Raw genomic sequence first — 6,085 nt, forward strand, 5'->3', positions numbered from 1 at the left:
ATTCGTCACCCTCCAAATATATCTACCTCTCTTTATCTATCTATCTATCTATCTATCTAACCAGTCTCACCCGGCGCTCATTTTCAGATATTATCATTATTTTTGGGATTTTAATTAACAAGTGAAATTGATCTCTCTTCGCTCGCACGTAAAAATATCCCATTCAATCGTTCACGCTGTCAAAAGCATGGTGATTGGGGTGAGATTGTGGCTTTGACTCAATGTTGTGTTTTGATGAGTGTGTGTGTGTGTGTGTGTGTGTGTGTGTGTGTGTGTGTGTGTGTGTGTGTGTGTGTGTGTGTGTGTGTGTGTGTGTGTGTGTGTGTGTGTGTGTGTGTGTGTGTGTGTGTTTCTTCCATCTTGCCTTCCTTCCTTTTCATCCTGTGTGTGTGTGTGTGTGTGTGTGTGTCTTTTCTTCCATCTTGCCTTCCTTTTCATCCTCTCTCTCTCTCTCTCTCTCTCTCTTTCTCTCTCTCTCTGTATATCTACGTGTTCAGATAAAGCCTACATTGCAGTCATATTACCATTAACCTCGACCATAAGGCACTGCTTGCCCTGTGTGGTCTGTATATCTATGTAACTCGCAGCATAATATTTTGATCTATATGCTCATCACTTCCCCATAGATTCCAATACCATATCTGATAGGATTGAACCTCATCTGTCACCATAGTCAGTCGGTTTTTGCTAAATGGAGCGACTGGATGTGGCGGTTTTTATTCATTCTCTTATTCACCCCTTCTCCCTCCCTCCCTCCCTCCCTCTCTCTCTCTCTTCGTTTCTCTATTATTGGCTCATTAATTTTTTTACCTCACCTTCTTCCTTCCCCCTTTCCTTCCTCCCTCTTCGATCATTTCTTCGCATTTTCTTCCCATTATTTCTTCTTCCTCTCTCTCTCTCTCTCTCTCTCTCTCTCTCTCACACACACAAGATTTCCTCGTCATCCTTCACCCCTGACTCGACATGGGTTCCAGCAATACTTTTTAAAACAATTCATTTTTCCTTTTCAATACCCAGATCAAACCAGCTTATTACTCAGATTTTTATTATTATTATTATTATTATTATTAGCTGTCTTCTTCCACCATGATAGCTGTGTTCTATCTATCTATCTATCTGTCAGTCTATCACGCAAGCAATCTATCTATTTATCTGTCAATCACTCAATCTTGCTGTCTATCCGTACCTGTCTATCTTTCTATCTGTTAATCTATCAACCTTTCTATCTATTTACCTGTCAAGCTCTATGTATATCAATTCATCTGTCAGTCTATCAGTCTCTTTATCTATCAGTGTATCTATCTATGACCCACTCCTTACGGTAACTCTCTCTCTCTCTCTCTGACTCCAATGCATACACACAAACGTCTCGCAAGTCCCCCATTCCACTCTCTCTCCCTCACACACACACACACACACACACGTAAGCGCCGGATCCGTAACAGCGGTTGTGGTCAGTGTGTGTGTGTGTGTGTGTGTGTGTGTGTGTGTGTGTGTGTGTGTGTGTGTGTGTGTGTGTGTGTGTGTGTGTGTGAACTGTAGGAGATATCGGTCACCAGCACACTCTAACAAACAAACAAACAAACACACTAACCATACCTAACACCAGAGCAATATGGCTATCCCCTAATACTACTTCCATAGCGATTTAGGCTGTATAATAGACCTTATTCTCCCCTTCTGTGTTAATCACCACACACTAACAAACACACTAACCATATCTAACACTCGGTCAACAAGGCTATCCCCTAACACCTCTTCCTTAGCGATTTATTTTGCGCGTTACACCTCAGTAGCCCCCCCCCCCCTCTCTCTCTCTCTTTCCAAAAAAAGAAAAAGTTGCATAATTTTAGGGCAAATTTGGAGAATCTCTCTCTCTCTCTCTCTCTCCAAAAAGATACAAAAAAACGTTCCCTAAGTTTCAGTAAATTTAGGAAGTCTGTCTGTCTGTCTGTCTGTCTGTCTCTGTCTCTCTCTCTTTCTCTGCACGCACAGGTAGCCCCGTCACTGCCAGGAAACCCCCTTTTTTCAGCTTTCTCCACTCTGTTCTGTCAGCAATTAGCCTTCCACACGCACACACTTCAACCCTTCCACCACGTGAGAAATTGGAACGAATTTAGTCTTAGTCCTTCTTACTTTTTCCTGCCACTACTACTGCTATTACTGTTACTGCTACTACTTCTACTACTACTGCGAATAATAACAATAATGACAGTGGTAGGTGGGGACGCTCACCATCCACTCATTCGATGTAGTGCTGTTTTGGGTGTCTGCCCTTTCCTCCCTTCCTCTTCTGTCTTTCTTTCCTTCATTCTTTCCTCGTCCTTCTGCCTATGGGTGACTTTACTCTCCCTCTTCTGTCTTTCTTTCCTTCATTCTTTCCTCTTCCTTCTGTCTATGGGTGACTCTACACTGAGTGACAAGCCAAATGGTTTCCTGTACACCAGGAAACCATTTACTACGCTGGGTGGTAACCATATAACCAGATTTTGGCGCCTGGTGGTTTAGTGGGTAATTATTGCGCTCCAATCGGATTGAGCCGGTGAAGGTTAATATCCAAGGGGTGGTTGGGGTTGATGGCTCACGTAATGCCACTCAGGGAAGAGTGAGGCTGGTCACTCTCATCTTAAATGTCAGGACCAACTTGCCTAGCCCCGGGCTCCTACGCTCCTCATGGGGCAACAGGATTGGATGATGGATGGATGGATAATAATAATAATAATAATGCAGAGGAAACAGATGAAAAGTAAAAAATAAGAAAAGACCGATGATGATGATGATGATGATGATGATGACGATAATAATGATGACATTCATAAAGATGATGAATATAATGATGATGATGATGATGATGATGACGATTAGCCTATAATGATGACGATAATAATGATGACATTCATAAAGATGATGAATATAATGATGATGATGATGATGGTGATGACGATAATAACAAAAACAAGAAGGAAAGGAGGAAGGGGAAAATGGAAATCATATAATCAAAACCAAACTTGGAGCACAGACACAAAAAAACCGAAACAGTTACCCTGTGTCGGATTCTCCTAAGCTACTCTACCCTACCCCCTAGCCAGCAACGGTGACCAGAGGAGGAGGAGGAGGAGGAAGAAAAAGAAGAAGGAGTAGGAGGAGGGAAAGAAGAGAAGGAGGAGAGGAAGAAGAAACAGGAGTAAGTGGAGGGAAAGAAGAAGAGGAAGAAGAAGAAGAAGAAGAAGAAGAAGAAGAAGAAGAAGAAGAAGAAGAGGAGGAGGAGGAGGAGCTGGAGCAGGTGAGGGGAAGAAGAAAAAGATGAAGAGGGGGGGAAGAAGATAAAGGTGCAGGAGCAGGCGGGGGAAAGAAGAGGAGGAGGAGGAGGAGGAGAAAGAGAAGGAGGAAAAAGAAGAAGAAGAGGAGGAGGAGGAGGAGGAGGAGGAATAAGAAGAGGAGGAAGAAGAAGAAGGAGCAGGAGACGGTGGGAAGAAAAATAAAAAGAAGAGGAGAAGGAGGAGGAGGAAGGGGAGGAAGAGAAGAGGAAGAAGGAGCAGGGGAAGAACAAGAAAAAGAGGAGGAAGAGGAGGAGAAGGAGGAGGAGGAGGAGGAGGAGGAGGAGAAGATGAAAATGAAGAAGACGAAGACTCAATGAAAGCCTCCAACTCTCCCAAAAATATCCGCGGCGAGACGGTTATCCTGCACCGGACTCTCCCAGCCCACCGTACCCGCCGGCAAATAACGGTCACCACAACGGAACCAAGTAGACCTGGGGGAACTGCTACCTTAACCCGGTGGACTACTGGCTGGGGGAGTGAGTGGGGGGAGTGGGGAGTGCGTGGGAGGGAGGGGGAGTAGGTGGTAGGGAGACTTAAGCAGGGAGGATATAGGTTAGATTCAAATGTACCATACTGGATTTAAAATTTGAACAGTTATCCATCACCAAGGGGAATAACTGCCTCAACCCTGGGGAGTAATAGCGTGGGGGAGTGAGTGGGAGGGAGGAGGAGTTGGTGGGAGGGATGGGGAGTAGGTGGAGGGATGGGGAGTAAATGGACAGAGGCTGAAGCAGACGTGGGTTAAATTTAAACTCATAATATTTAAATTTGCTCAGAAGACTTTTTGAATTGTAAGAAGGTAGGTGGGGAGAAAGGGAATAGGTGGGGAAAGAGGGAGTGGGTGGGGGAGAAGTACTAGCAGGGGGAGTAGGTGGGGAGAAGTACTAGGAGAGGAAGTAGGTGGGGGGAAGGGAGAGTCAGAGGGAGAGATGGGGAGTAGATAAAGATGGGGGAGTAGTGGGGAGAGATGGGGAGTAGATAAAGATGGGGGAGTAGGGGGGAGAGATGGGGACTATATAAAGATGAGGAGAGTAGTGGGGAGTAGATTAAGTGGAGGACGTGGTTAATAATAAAAAAAGTACAATTCCATGTACTGAGTGTAATTTGGTACGGTTAGGTAAATTGCAGGGAGTGGACTGAGTAATTAGCTTGCTCTACTGTGACAATTATACTACTACTACTATTACTATTGCTATTCCTCCTTTAACTACTGCTATTTCTTCTTTAACTATTGCTACTACTACTGCTATTTCTTTAACTACTGAACTACTGCTACTACTACTATTACTACTGGCCTACTGCTACTACTATTACTGCTACTACTGCTATTTCTTCTTTAACTACCGCTACTACTACTACTACTGCTATATCTTCTTTAACTACTACTACTACTACTACTACTGCTATATCTTCTTTAACTACTACTACTACTACTACTACTTCTAATGCACACACTATCCTAGGTTACTAATACTATCACCACCACCACCACCACAACTACTACAACTACCATTACAACAACAACAACAACTACTACTTCTATTACAGCAACTACTACTACTACTACTACTACTACTACTACTTTTGCATAACGTGGGATATTTTCACATATTGGTAAGAGTTACAAACCCGTCATCATCATCATCATCATCATCATCATCATCATCATCATTCTAACCTCAGTTCTAACACACTGGAAGGGACAGATAGAGATGAAAACACACACACACACACACACACACACACACACACACACACACACACACACACACACATCACTTACCCCCATTATCATCACCATAATTTACACCACACACACACACACACACACACACACAATCTCTTTCCCCCAGTTATCATCACTATAATTGACACCAATCACACATTTACACACACACACACACACACACACACACACACACACACACATCACTTTCCCCCCATTATCATCACTATAACTGACATCAATCACACACACACACACACACACACACACACACACACACACACACACACACACACACACACACACACACTACAGGAGTAAGCATGAGGTTCTTCAAGACCGTAAGAAGAGCGTAAGAAGATTGTCTCTCTCTCTCTCAAAAAAACAATACAAAATACAAAAAAGTTATATAAGTTACGGTAAATTTGGGGAATCTCTCTCTCTCTCTCTCTCTCTCTCTCTCTCTCTCTCTCTCTCTCTTTCCCTCTCTCTTTAACGGGAAATTTTGCGTTCTTTCTCTCTTTTAATGTCTTCCATGGTCGGTCTTTTAAGCAAGTTGTCGCGTACGTAGGTCCTTTCACACAGCGACTTATCCTACACCTTACACCTCATCATCCTCTTGTGTGTGACTGATGCAAAGTAGGTAGATTTAAAACCAGAGTGAGAGACTGACGAGGAGAGTGTATGTGAGTGAAATGGAGAGGGGGGAGAAGGAGGGGGAGGCCAAGGATGAGATGGAGGGATGGAGTGGAGAGGGATATAAGAGTGGGGGGTGTGAGCTAGGAGCAGGGCAATGAAATGGCGGGGGACAGGGCGACATGGAGGCGATTTGTCTGTGGCCACCCCTTACGGGATTAGGGCGTCTGGCAATAGATAGATAGACAGTAAACAGGTCAAAGGAAAGTGTTCACGTGTAATAGGCAAAATAAATCGCATAGAAAAGGGTATTAAGAAGCCAAAAGAAACTATACACTTATCAATTGGAAAATAAATCGCTTAGGAATTCACTTGCAATATACAAAATAAATCGCTTAGGAGT

Source organism: Coenobita brevimanus, chromosome 41 (assembly GCF_032717465.1).
Source record: "Coenobita brevimanus isolate Jiangsu-jjx chromosome 41, ASM3271746v2, whole genome shotgun sequence".
NCBI classification, from domain to species: Eukaryota; Metazoa; Arthropoda; class Malacostraca; order Decapoda; family Coenobitidae; genus Coenobita; species Coenobita brevimanus.